Consider the following 13,226-nt stretch of genomic DNA (forward strand, 5'->3'; position numbering starts at 1 on the left):
AGTAAGAGAATACATCGTTTATAATTAGGGTATAAAAGTCAGGAAAGTAATTTATTAACCTATCCATAAACAACAATCCACGATAGTAATTTCTTATGGATTTCAACTAAAAGTTTCAACAATCCACCCTATCAGTCATGTAAACAAATATATGTTGAGAAATTAGATATGTTGGGAAACAATATTTTCAGATCACCAATTTTATTCCTTTTAAAACTCAAGCAATTTGCTAATTTCTGATAAAAAGATTGTAATCTTGATATAACCGTTCCTTAGTAAGGTGCACTTAATTTATACACCGTATTCCTATTGTACTACTTAATAAAATATTTGTTACAATTATTACAAATGAGAAATTTTGAACAAAGAAATAACTTTTTTTATTAATATATCTTATCATTTATAAAAATATTACAACTTTGAAAAAAAATAAAAGAAGATGAGATAGTTCTAATCATCTTCTATTAGTCGACAACCATTTTGATTTCTTCAACTTCCTCAACATCAGGTTCTGGATACATGGTTGATATAGGTGCATGGCTAACAATCTTAAACCAGTTACAACCTGGATAAAATCTAATAATTTTCCACCAAGCAAGAGCAATAACAACATTGTTCTTGCGAAATGCTCGAAATCTTTTCTCCAAGTCCACTGCAATTTCTCCATAAGCCTCACATACCAATGTATCCTTGCTGAAAATATGTAAAAATATGTGGTTATATACTTACTATAATAATGTATAAACATGATATGTTTGAAAAAAACTGTAAATTGAGGTTTTAAGAAATGTACTTTTTATCCATGATCGTGAACGGCAATTTGAATCCGGCCATATCATTCTCGTTACTTGCGGTATTAGTCATGATCCCAACATTAACGAGTGCCCCGATAACATCTATAAGAGATATGTTGGAGATATCTTTTAAAAAAAGTAATGTTTTGAAAAAAGTGAATGGAGTTTATAAAGAAGAATTTACTTACCAACCAAGGTATCGTTGCCAACAACATCATCCACAATGTAGTCGAATGGAGTGAACTTGTTCAGTAAACCTGTTTCTCTTGGTGTGGAAGAAGTGACAATGGTGTGATCCATGAATAGAATGCGAAACTGATGAGGAGTTGTTTTTATTGCTTCGCAGTTAGGTCGAACGAGAAACGTAGTTATTGTTTTCCATTGATTCTCTTTGATCCTGTCAAAGTAGAAGGCAGAGAAACGAGGACCGATTGTTGCTTCTATTTGGGTGCCCTGTGAAAACAACATTTTAGGGGTGAGGGATACACTGGAAAACGAAAAATTCTGCAAATTGCAAAACAAATTGAGGAAAATTGTTTACCCATTCATCGGCCAAAACAAGACGTAGTTCGAAAGCGTTCGGGTTGAGAATTTTTTTGTAAATCCTCAAAACCATGACACAAATCGTCCAACCAGTAACCATCGGAGACAACTCGTACAAATGGTGATGTTTAACCATCGTGAAAAGGAGAAGTGAAGAGTAACGAAAAACAGAGAATTATAGAAACGAAAACAGAGGATATTGTTTTTCTTTTGCGATTGGGTTGTCTTGGTAGAGTCAAGAATAGGAGAGGTATTTATAGCAAGTGAAAGTGTTCCTCTGATTGAAGCCAAAACGGTGTAAGTTCGTCTGCGAGGAAAAGATGTAACTTTTAACATCCAAGGGGTGCTTACTTGAACGATCCGTTGTCGTTATGCTCTATGACATATTTATTTGAGAATATTACGTATTGATTTGGTGGTGGTTGTAATATTAGATATATAATTCGTCTGCAGTGGTTTATAGTCGAGTTATTTATCTGTAATTGTTATGCTAAATATATGTTCTGTCCAGGAGAACAAGTCCAAAGAGAAATGTCCGTTTGAAAATTATTCACTATATATTTGTATATGAAATTGGTTTAATGGAATTCAAGTGGTAGCTTTTATATTTAGAGTTAATATATAGTGAATATTAACTGAACCCGTAGTCCCCACTAAGCTTCATCCCTCACGATTGTGACCTATTAATAAAAACATCCAATTAATTACTCTGTTTTTATTACTCATTTCTAAACCATTTTGATAAGTACTAAAACTTCTCTCTCCATCACATCTTACTCTTTCGTTATTCGCAACAAATTGACAAAATGAGTACATCATCGAAATGTCTACACTCTATCACACAATCTAGCGACACACAGGTTAAATTTTTCAATTTTTTAAACAATATAGTTTACATTCATTCCACAAAGTATATGTAACTTCTATAAACTTTCGTCTTCGTTGTCAACAGAGGAAGATTGCAAGATTATACATTCCGGAACCAATTCTCGCACTAATTGTTAGCCACGTTTCAGAAGAAGGAATTGAGGCTCTGAAAAACTGGATTAAATCTGGTCATGAAGGGAAATCTGCAGCTTTCTCTGTCGAGACACTATCCCGAGTTCGTTTAGATAAAAGCCCTGACTTCATCAACATGTCTTCACCCGACTCTGTTCACTTCTCATTCTACTCCAAATGTCTTGCAAAAAGAAACCCTTACGCTATGTATCTCCAGAGCTTGAGGCTAGGGTTCTGTTCTCTCCACATGAAAGGCGCCATTTCATTACTGAATGATTGTAAAGATGTCATTCCTATAGCCAAGCTTCTTTACATTGCGCTAAACCGCTGCGCAGGTAATGAAGTATTAGACGCGTTTAATACTTTCAAACGAGAGAACAAGTGTTTTACAGATGTAGATATCATGGCCAAGACACTAATTGACCACATTTCTGATTTGGAACCAAAACGATTCGGATCTTACGCTGAGCTCTTTTATTATGAGGATTATCCAGACTGTTGGGTCATCCATGAATTTTACAACGAATATAATGGTGAGAGATGTTCACATTGCGTCTACTTCTTCCTCTTCAGAGACATCCTTTTGCTTTCCTAGTTTATTTAAAAACATGAGTTACCCACTTTCAGAATATAACTATCTCTTCTGTTTCCCTCTTTTATCTAGTTTATTAATGTAATCTTATTATGAAGTTGTATTTCTCTCTTGTATTTAACGTTTAAACTAGTGAACATCTTTCTCGTTTATCATAACTTATAGGGACTCTTTCGATTTTGGAGCATGCATAGCAAAATTTTCCGACTATACTAATTTCAAAAATACTTAAGATTGGTTATATCTGATTGGTCTGGGGCTTTTGGATAGACATATAAATATTCATTTCCTATCTACATGTAAATATTCAGAGACATCCATTTCATTACCAAGTTGTAAAAAGTTTTTTAATATTAAAAACTAAGCTATATAATATGAAATCACATGTATTAGTCGATATTCTCTATTCTATATTATCCGATTCAGTAAATGTCCACATTTTTTATTCAGAATCAACAAACTTCTAACCTTACATGCACTTTGTAAATCTGACATGATCTGAAAAATAATTTGCTCACAATTACTAATTTTTCAACATATAACTGATTGGGGAATCTTACAATATTGAATCATGTAAATCGAACTAATCTTACAAATAGATCTATTTGAATCAAACGTTTGGATATGATCTGATGGTCAACTATACTTGGATAGAAAACAGAAATATTTGATTTTCATCAACTTCTACCTTTTCTCAGACATGCTTGCGTGACCCTGGTTGAACATAAGCAGTATAAATGGAAAACCTAATTAGCATCCAATACTCAATAAATATTTATATGTTTTACACCTACGCATTACAAATCGTGAGTGTTTAGTAACTGTATATAATTATGCTCAACACTTGAGAGCTAACCATAATTATCTTATCATAATAAACGTGATAATTAAAACTAAAAAAAAAAAGGATAATGCTCTAACTATAATTGTTCTCTAACCATAATGTCCCCGGATTTGTCTCGAACCATAATAATCCCATTTTTAAACCTGATTGTGGGAATATTCACGATATACAACAGTATCTCAATATTTCCCGTAGAAGAAATTTTAGATTTGTCTTTCATGGTGAAAGAGAAAGATAATTGTTAATGTATCCATATTAATCCATCCACAACATAACTGTACTAATTCTTTTGTCTGATTGAATAATTTACTATGACTGGTTTTAACGTATTTGTAAACATAATTAGCTCGAATGATTTACAAATCAACAATAGTTCAAAATAATCAAAATTATTTATTTCTCTTCGCATTGTTAACTGATATAAATGTTAGATGAACTTGAAAATAAATGGGGTTATGGATGGAACAAACAAATAATATGATACAAACCACTAAAACATTCAACAGCAATATAGAGATAAGATTATTTTGTAGGAATGGGGAATGGAAGAAACTTAAACACTGGAGAGCTAACCATAATTATCTTCTCATAATAAACGTGATAATTAAAAAAAAAAAAAAAAGAATAATGCTCTTACTATAATTGTGCTCTAACCATAATGTCCCCCAATTATGCTCGAACCATAAAAATCCCAGTTTAAAACCTGATGGTGGGAATATTCCCGCTATACAACAGTATCTCAATATTTCCGGTAGAAGGAATTTTAGATTTGTCTTTCATGGTAAAAGAGAAAGATAATTGATAATGTATCCATAAGAATTCATCCACAATATAACTGTATTAATTCGTTTGTCTGATTGGATAATTCATTATCACTGGATGACATTTATATTAAGTTTAAACGTATTTGTAAACATAATTAGCTAGAATGATTTACAAATAAACAATAGTTCAAAATACGCAAAATTATTTATTTTTCTTCGCATTGTTAACTGATATCAAATGTTAGATGCACTTGAAAAAAAGGTTGTTATGGATGGAACAAACAAATAATATGATACAAACCACTAAAACATTCAACAGCAATATAGAGATAAGATTATCGATATGGTTAAGAAAAACAAAAAACATATTTATATCATCCAGATTTATAAGCATTCAAAGAAGGCGGAATCAACGTTTATATTACAACAGATTTGTAGGGTGGCATTCGATAACTAGTCAGAAACATTAGATGAATAGAGTGAGCAGACACATTGTTTATATATGTCCATGGCATATTGACGCCTAAATGCGTCGACGTGTTTGTCAGTAATTTCAGCCTTTTTATCTGGGAGTTTATCACTTGCCTGGATCTCGAGGAACTTCATGGCAACCGGGCCACAGTCACCACTCCACAAATTCTTGTAGATACCATCAATTCGACTCCAGCCAAACGGTTGAAGACCGTGATTCTGAGAAAACTCTGGCGTACAGTACCTTTGGATGAGGTGGGGCAAAAGATTGACTACTGGCTCAATGCATCTTTTTACCTTAGCGTCGTCGTAGAGGTCTGTATTTGGGTCAAGAATTTCAACGCTCCATATGCCAAGATTGATTGAAAGACCAACCCAGTGGCAATCATTCCATATCATGGGTGCGTAAATTGTATCTATGTCCTTGAACCATTCAGTTTTGGATCCTTTGATGAAGCGCTGCATGTCCTCTGACCAACGAACACGTGATTTCACCTTCGCAGCGTTGAAGGCTCTAAATTTAGCTTGTAGATGGCTTGTGAACCATGGATCAACAAAAGCAGAACGATGATTCTCAAGTGTAGTTCTGAGCCTCCGAGAAAGTAATGACACCAAAACCTCCATGTGCTAGGAAATAAAACATTTACACATTAGTATCTCTTGTTAACAGGTTAATTTGTACTAAGGTAAATATAGTGGACTACATACCAGGGTTGAAACCCATTGCTGAGGTTTGGCAAGTTCGACGAAGAATTTGTTGGAAATAAGGAATCCACACTTGGTTAGATGTTCACTATGAGGTAAAAAACCAGCATTAGTGATGAACTTGATGATGAATGTTGTGGAAATAAGAAAAATGAATGATAACCATACATATTTGGAGAGCTCGAGAGGGTTTTGACAAACTGTGAATACTCCGCTTTTTTTAGTGTTGGTAAAAGTGCTTGTGTCTCAAGTATTGGTTGAGATGTGAACTCGGCTACGAGACGTGCTTCAGCTTGGGAGAGATTTGGTTTTTCTCTGTTACGCGCCGGGGATGAATCAGATAACTCAAAATATTGATCTGGTTCCCGGGCAGTAGAGTTAGAGTGTTCTGAGTTATTATCCTGTACAGGAAGATATAATATCAGACCAATAGGGACAAGCTGTTACAAAACTGAAAAATCATTCCCTAGTCATTATTAACAAAAGTCAGTATATGTTACGCAATACCTCGTTCCTTGTACCCACAATATTGGGACTATGTGTGGGAGATGATTGGGGCTCTTTGTCAGCTTTGGAACTTGTATCAAATACAGGCTTCACAAACACAACCATTGCCTGGCATAAGAAGATAATTTTAAAAACAATCCAAACAGAGCTGTCCATTAAAACATACCAGAAAATTATGATACATGTTATACCTTCATAGGATCAGTGTTGTCTTTACAAACTCCTGAATGAATTGCTGCAGCCGTCTCCATGGTGACCTGATGGTGAGAAAAACATAAGAATATATAACCTGCAAATTATTTCGAATACACAAACTCCAATCCAATATAAAAGTGAACATGCAAGCCTAATTTAGTTTAGACATAAGGATGACCTTCTTTTTGGAGAACATTGCAAACCCAGTCAATGAATGAGCTGCTGGAGGCGTCTCCATGGTGTCCTGAAAGTTGAAGTACACAAAAAGATGGTGAAAAAAACATAAGATAATATTATCTGCAAATGTTAAGGTATACACAAAATCCTGTCGATTATAATAGTGAACATGGGAGCATTTTTCTATAAATGTTTGTTGCATAATGCCTGAGAGATGCATCAAACCTCTACAATCTCCAATAAATCAATGAATGTAAATCATTAGTTGAAACTAGTTAGAAATGTATACCTCCATAGGATCATTGCCAATCTTTTCTTCGGGTTGAGCCTCCGACACTGAATGCGATGATGCAGGCATCTCCAAAGTAACCTGAATGTTGATGTAGACATGTAGCTAGTTAGAATAAATAAAAGAAATTTTGCCTACATTTTATGAAGTAACAAGAAAATCATGTCCAATTACACAAGAACCACAACACATAAAACTTGATGATGATTGTTACAGTATACCTTCATAGAATCACCGTCGCTGTTGACTTCTGGTTGAGTCTCTAGCAATGAATGAGATGCTGCATTGCCCTGTTGAGAATTGGCTTATAAATGTTGTTTTGGAAAAGATCTGATAGAAGAAGCATCCCTCTCCAGTGTCAAATAAAGCAAGGAACTAGTTAAAAATGTATACCTCCATAGGATCATCGGGTTGAGGTAGTTCCACTGAGTGAGATGTTGCAGCTGACTCCAAAGTAACCTGAATGTTGAAGTACACTAGTAAGTATCCACAAAATCATGTCCACAATAACTATGCACAAGAGTCATTATTTATATTAAGGACTAAATCCAATGTGTTAAATCAAATTATGTATTAGCTTACCTCCGTCATATGATCATTGTCAATGTTTTCTTCGGGTTGCGTCTCCAACAATGAATGAGAAGCTTCAACCGTCTCCAAGGTTTCCTGAATTATGAATTACAAACAGATATGTCTTAAGGGCTGTGACAATAATTTGGTTTAATAAAGTTCTGACAATAATTTGGTTTATATATAAGCTTACCTCCATAATATTGTCTTGCTCGAGAGGAGATTGTTCTTTTTGGCTTAGGTTTGCACTTGAATCAAACTGATTGTAAAGTACAGTAGTCAATTTTGTGAGAATCTATAACCTGTAAAATAAATTGTAAATGTTTTATTTTTGTACCTGGATTTTTCCCTCATCATCTGCTTCATGGTCATTAGGATCTTTTAGAATGCACAGAGATGCTGCATTGCCCTGTGGAGAATTACAGTCTGGAGAATTGGCCTGTAAATATTTTTTTGGACATGGACTGAGTGATGAAGCATCCCTCACCGGTGTCCAATAAATCAAGGAACTAGTTGAAAATGTATACCTCCATAGGGTCATCGGGATGCGGCTCCACCACTGATTGAGATGCTTCACCCGCCTCCAAATTGACCTGAATGTTGAAGTACACTCGTAAGTATCCACAAAATCCTGTCCATAATAACTAAGCAGATGTGCAATTATTATGTTTACGGTCTGTGATGCACCAACCATTTCCGATGTGTTGCACCAAATGATGTATTAACTTACCTCCATAATATTGTGTTCCTCGAGAGGTGATTGTTTTTTGTTGCTTACGTTTGCACTTGAATCAAACTGATTGTAAAGTAGAATAGTCAAATGTGTCAGATCCTATAAACTGTTAAATAAAGTGTATGATGTGTTGTGTTTGTATTTATAAAAGTACATGGATTTTTCCCTCATCATCTGGTTCATTGTCATTTGGATCTTTGGCACCAGTGTCATAAATTGGATTGTCCTCTGTTGCATCATCCTTTTCAGAATCCTGTGATTCATGTGGAGTATGATTGACATCCATGGGGTCATCAGTAATCACCTGAAATAAAATATTTTGACGTAAACAATTCTACCAAAGAGATATTGGAAATTAAATATTACACTAACCGTGTTTGTCAAAGTTGTTCTATCAATGGATTCATCTTGAAACTTCTTGAATTCATCATCTTGGACTATCGTAGAAGGGTGAGAAAGAGGAGGAGAAACATCCCATGAATCATCCTTTTGCTCAGATTGATGCTAGCAAGATTGATAAAAATTGATTAAGTACATATAGATGTGGTAACAGAATAAACAATAAACACATAAGGTTAAAACAGCAGACCTCAATATCAAAATCCTCATTCTGTTCATCAGACAGCGTGTGTGAATGAGATGGATTCTATGAGGAAAATAAAAGTTTTGTTATGCGTTAAAACTTGAAAAATGTATAAGTAGATGATAAGGTTCTAATATTATAAACTGTTTGAAATCTTGATTACCTCAGAGGATTGAGATTGAGTAGGTACCTCCAATGACTTTTGGCGCTTTGATCTAGAAGATAATGGAACAAAACCGAAAGCCAAATTTCTGGACCGCTTGAAGGTGACAGTTTTTCTTTTCTTTTCAAGCTTCATTACACGATTTGATAGCTCTTCCACCTTGTTTTGTAGATCAACGATCAACCTAGACTTCTCATCATCAGATAGCCTTACAACTTGATTAAAACGAGTTGAATAACTATGCTTGGATTTGGGAGGGTCAGACTTCACCCGTAGTCTCTTCTTACGATCCACAATATGCTTTTTGTGAACAACAGAAGACTTCTCCTTTGGACTTTTAATTGATGGCAATGTAGCATCACCTCCTGGCCAATCACTTTTTTTGAATTGATGAGCTGTCAGTATCAAACCATTCATGTAAGAAACTTTCCTGTCTTTCACCTCGTCATCCCACTCTGCCCAACTTTGGTCAACATTAATATCTTCACCTATAAGCGGATCCACAGGTCTCTGTTGAAAAATAGAATGTTATTATTAGTAAAGAAGACTGAATATATAGATAGAGAATATTATAGAGACCATATAAAAACTTTTGGGTTAGAAAAAAACCTTAAGGTTGCTTTCTAAAGAGTGAATCTGAGGAAGAGTAATTAGTTGTGTTGGATGAGTTAAATTCTTCCAATGAAGGATTGTCAAGGAGGTGTCATCAAACTTCAGCAAATCCACCATTCCAGGTATGTTTCGAAAAGCTAAGAGCTGCAGGGCATGCGGAAAACCTTTAAGACGGAATGTGATCTGCTGGAGTTGCTTCACCAAATTCTGAATAGGATCGTTTGTGAGCTGTCTTTTACCGGTGCTCTTAGCGAGAATCCGTTTCTCGGGTGTCATCGCTTCAACCGTCTTCATAAACGACTCTCTACCCCAAGGAAACAAAAGGAATTTCTCTAAATCTGCCAACATCTCTACATATTTAAATGTAAGCCTACCGGTTTGGTTAGATGCTATGAGGACACCATCTACAATGAGTAGGAAAGTGAGCTTCAGTTTGTGGTCAGAAGACAGTTTACTGCGCTTCTTGGTTAGCATGGCAGATATATCCCCTAATGTAACCGTCTTGTCTGGACCAATTAACTCATTCCAGTAGCTCTTCTTGCCATCATCATAAACAGGAGAATCTTCAGGGTCATACTCGTCAGGAAACTCCCCACAAGGTAAGCCAGTCACGGAAGCAAATTCTAGTAGTGAAAATCTCATTGGGTGTCCACCAAAAACTGTCCAAAACTCATACTTTTTCTTAGTAAGCAACTGTCTACATAACAAGGCATGAATGACCTTACCCGAAGTCGCAACCCTACTAACTGGCAAATGGAATAAAGGACCAAAGCAAGACTGAAGTATAAAATCTAATTCCTCTGTCCCATCAAAAACCTTCTTGATAAAGGATAGAATATCCGGTCTAGAGTATACGTTCAGCCTTCCCCTCGGATAATGATCGGTGGCGAAGAGTCTATTTGGAAGGTTTGAATCCCACTGAGAAGATGGTTCCTGAGATGTCGACCCTGTTCATTGGCAAGAAACCAGTTCAAGAGATAACGATTAGATTAACGAGTATTTGTATAAACGTCTGTGCTTAGCTACAAACAATTGGGAAACATTTTTCGATTCAAAAAAAAATTGCAGAAACATTCAGCGAGAAGAGGATTTCTTCTTCTGAGTTAATTGGACCAAAATAAGATGATTGGAAACGATTTGTACCTTCCATTGAGTATTCCGATCAGCGAGAATCAACTGAAATGCTAATGAATCTGGCTTACGAGAACAATAAATCGAAATCGAATTCGATTATTGCAGAGATTTGGGGGAAATTACTATTTGGTTTTTATTCAGCGAGTATAGACTCGCCTGAGTGGCGGATTGATGGACAGCGACGGAGGAGTCGCCGGATTCGGAGCAGTCGACGGATTGGGAGCAGTGGCGATGTGGAGATACAGTAAATTAGGGTTTTTACTGGGTAAGCGGTTTTTTACGATCGTGTTGGTAAATGAAGATTTAACCCAGACAGTAACTGATAATACGTGGTTCAACCGGAACCGGACTAGAGAAAACCGGCTAAATTTGTTATGTTTTATTAAACCAACGATTTCAGGGTAAAGGGGTAATTATACTGAGTTAAAGTGACTAATGGTTTTAAAGTGTTCTATTGTGTCCAAAGTTTTGAAATAGTGCATCTACGTGTAATATTCTCTATTTTAATTTGGGTCTAGCGTTACATTGCATAAAGTTACAAACAATAATTTTGCATTACCAAATAACTTATTTTACATTTTCAAAAAATCTAATCTTATTATCTAAAGAAATCATAATCATTATTACAAATATTACACAGCAATTCTGCAAATATCCAAATTATTTACCAAAACCAAACAAAACTTTCTAATCATTCACCAAAACCAAATTTGAAATTTTTACATATATTTATATTCATATAATTAATAACTTATCAAATAGGAAACAAATTTATGTACCAATTACTTAAAACACAGAATATAATTTCCATTTAATTTTCTAATATTATGGTATCTATTCTATTATCTGTTAGAATTTGAGTCCATGATTAAATCTTATGATAGATATATGTTAGTTCGTATGTAAAGTCAATCGGTTTGTGTTAACCATGACTTGTTACGGAAGGGTGTGATCAGTAAGAGTTGTGTCTTATTGGATAAGACACAACTATTATGAACGGTTAGGTTTTGTCATGTAGAAAACTATATAAGTGCAACTGTTGTCCTAATGTAAAGTTAGTCGAGTAAATGAACAAGTTTCAGTTTCGTAAACGTTTTCTATTTCTCGTTCTTGTCTTCTAGAAGAGACAAATGTCGGTTAGGTCTTTTTTTTTTTTCTTTTTTTTTTTAATTTTAATCTTTCCAGATGGGCCTAATTAAAAACACGGTTACAAAAAGCAAAGCCCAACAATAGAGGCACTAGAAAAGAGATCTGCATCTTGATAGTGACCGGAAACAGAAACCCTAATCTACTAACACCGGCGCTAACAAAAACTCCTCTTTTGCAGCTAAGAAACCTACTTCCAGTTAGACCCAGAAGTTTTCTCTCGGAATAGATCAAGACACTGACAACAAGCTAGACCCAGAAGTTTTCTCTCGGAATAGATCAAGACACTGACAACCGGAACATCATCTCTCCACTCCCGACCTAAAAGAGGAGAGAACACCGAAGCGAACCCTCACCGCCAGCAACCACCATCCACGAACCTCGACAGTGACCAATCCTCTTCGATCCGGTAAGACGAAAGCAAGAACTCGAAAGCTAGAAAAGGATTTGAGGCTCAGACAGATCCTTATTAACCGGAAAACGAGAAAAGCCCTCTAGGATCCAAAGGATCATTTGGATCCACAAATAATCGCCTTGACTTGCAGAGCAAACCCACCGATCTGCTCCTCAACTTCCGCCGCGAGTCGCAACAACCACCACGAGCAGACGAGCCGAGAGAATAACCACCGCGATAACTCCTAGCGTCCATAACCAGGAGAAGAATCGACCGGGAACAACCTCACACCACCGTGGTTTCGCCACCACCGCATCGAGAACCAGACCACCACTCCCAACTCTACCGGAGAAGAAGACGACACACTCCCGCATCTTCAATTAAACACCATTAGCCCCTATGAAGATCTACAATAAAAGAGAAAAGGAAAAAAAGCTAGATCTACTTTTTGAAGTGAAGAGAGAGAAGAGAGAAAAAGGGGGCGAGGAACGATTGTCTGTCTCCTCGACAAATGTGTATGTTCTTCATTCTCTCTAAATAAATCAACATGGTAGCAGAGCTTTATTGATTCGAGGGCCAGTGGAAAGCGCAAAGAGAAGCTTAAGAATAAGAAATCCGCTGCGAGAAGAAGAGAAGAAAAATCTGGAAAAATTTCATGTTTTGTGTTTGCTTGGGCACAGAACGAGAGATATGAATCAAAAAGTAAAAACAGAGATCTTTGCAACTTTAGCAAGTGATTCTCGTGTTTGATGGAAACGATGGAATCTGGGGTTTATCATGATGAAGAAAGGTGTGGCTGGTGATGAAAGATGTTCCGAACAAACCGACGCAATCCGACGTGACATCCGAAGGGATGCAATTGAAAAATCAAAGGAGGAAGCGTTAGCGAAGGAAAGAAGGGGACTGTCAAGCACATGAAGATCATGTCTTTTCCCAGACTCAGAACACGTATGAAGGCGTGTGCGATGCTCGACCAAAAGAGGGGCTTCTGGTTTTGAAAACCAGAAAACC

The 13,226-nt window shown here is 36.0% G+C and overlaps 4 pseudogenes across 4 annotated transcripts; 1 reads left to right on the plus strand and 3 right to left on the minus strand.

Annotated features, from left to right (window-relative positions):
* Positions 1 to 464: 464 nt before the first annotated feature.
* On the minus strand, positions 465 to 1,473 carry AT1G35090 (annotated as a pseudogene; the record flags this gene model as incomplete). Its single annotated transcript has 4 exons — positions 465 to 693; positions 794 to 896; positions 983 to 1,247; positions 1,336 to 1,473.
* A 670-nt stretch (positions 1,474 to 2,143) lies between these two features.
* On the plus strand, positions 2,144 to 2,931 carry AT1G35100 (annotated as a pseudogene; the record flags this gene model as incomplete). Its single annotated transcript has 2 exons — positions 2,144 to 2,197; positions 2,290 to 2,931.
* A 2,058-nt stretch (positions 2,932 to 4,989) lies between these two features.
* AT1G35110 lies at positions 4,990 to 12,589 on the minus strand (annotated as a pseudogene; the record flags this gene model as incomplete). The annotated part of the gene is made up of 23 exons: positions 4,990 to 5,226; positions 5,305 to 5,634; positions 5,716 to 5,800; positions 5,881 to 6,113; positions 6,220 to 6,327; positions 6,411 to 6,476; positions 6,593 to 6,658; positions 6,881 to 6,985; positions 7,102 to 7,170; positions 7,274 to 7,339; positions 7,463 to 7,546; positions 7,644 to 7,709; positions 7,788 to 7,889; positions 7,978 to 8,043; positions 8,181 to 8,246; positions 8,338 to 8,487; positions 8,556 to 8,687; positions 8,773 to 8,829; positions 8,930 to 9,439; positions 9,539 to 10,488; positions 11,974 to 12,059; positions 12,143 to 12,248; positions 12,394 to 12,589.
* SADHU2-1 lies at positions 11,820 to 12,710 on the minus strand (annotated as a pseudogene; the record flags this gene model as incomplete). Its single annotated transcript has 1 exon — positions 11,820 to 12,710.
* Positions 12,711 to 13,226: the final 516 nt, after the last annotated feature.

This window comes from Arabidopsis thaliana (assembly GCF_000001735.4).
Source record: "Arabidopsis thaliana chromosome 1 sequence".
Taxonomy (NCBI): domain Eukaryota; kingdom Viridiplantae; phylum Streptophyta; class Magnoliopsida; order Brassicales; family Brassicaceae; genus Arabidopsis; species Arabidopsis thaliana.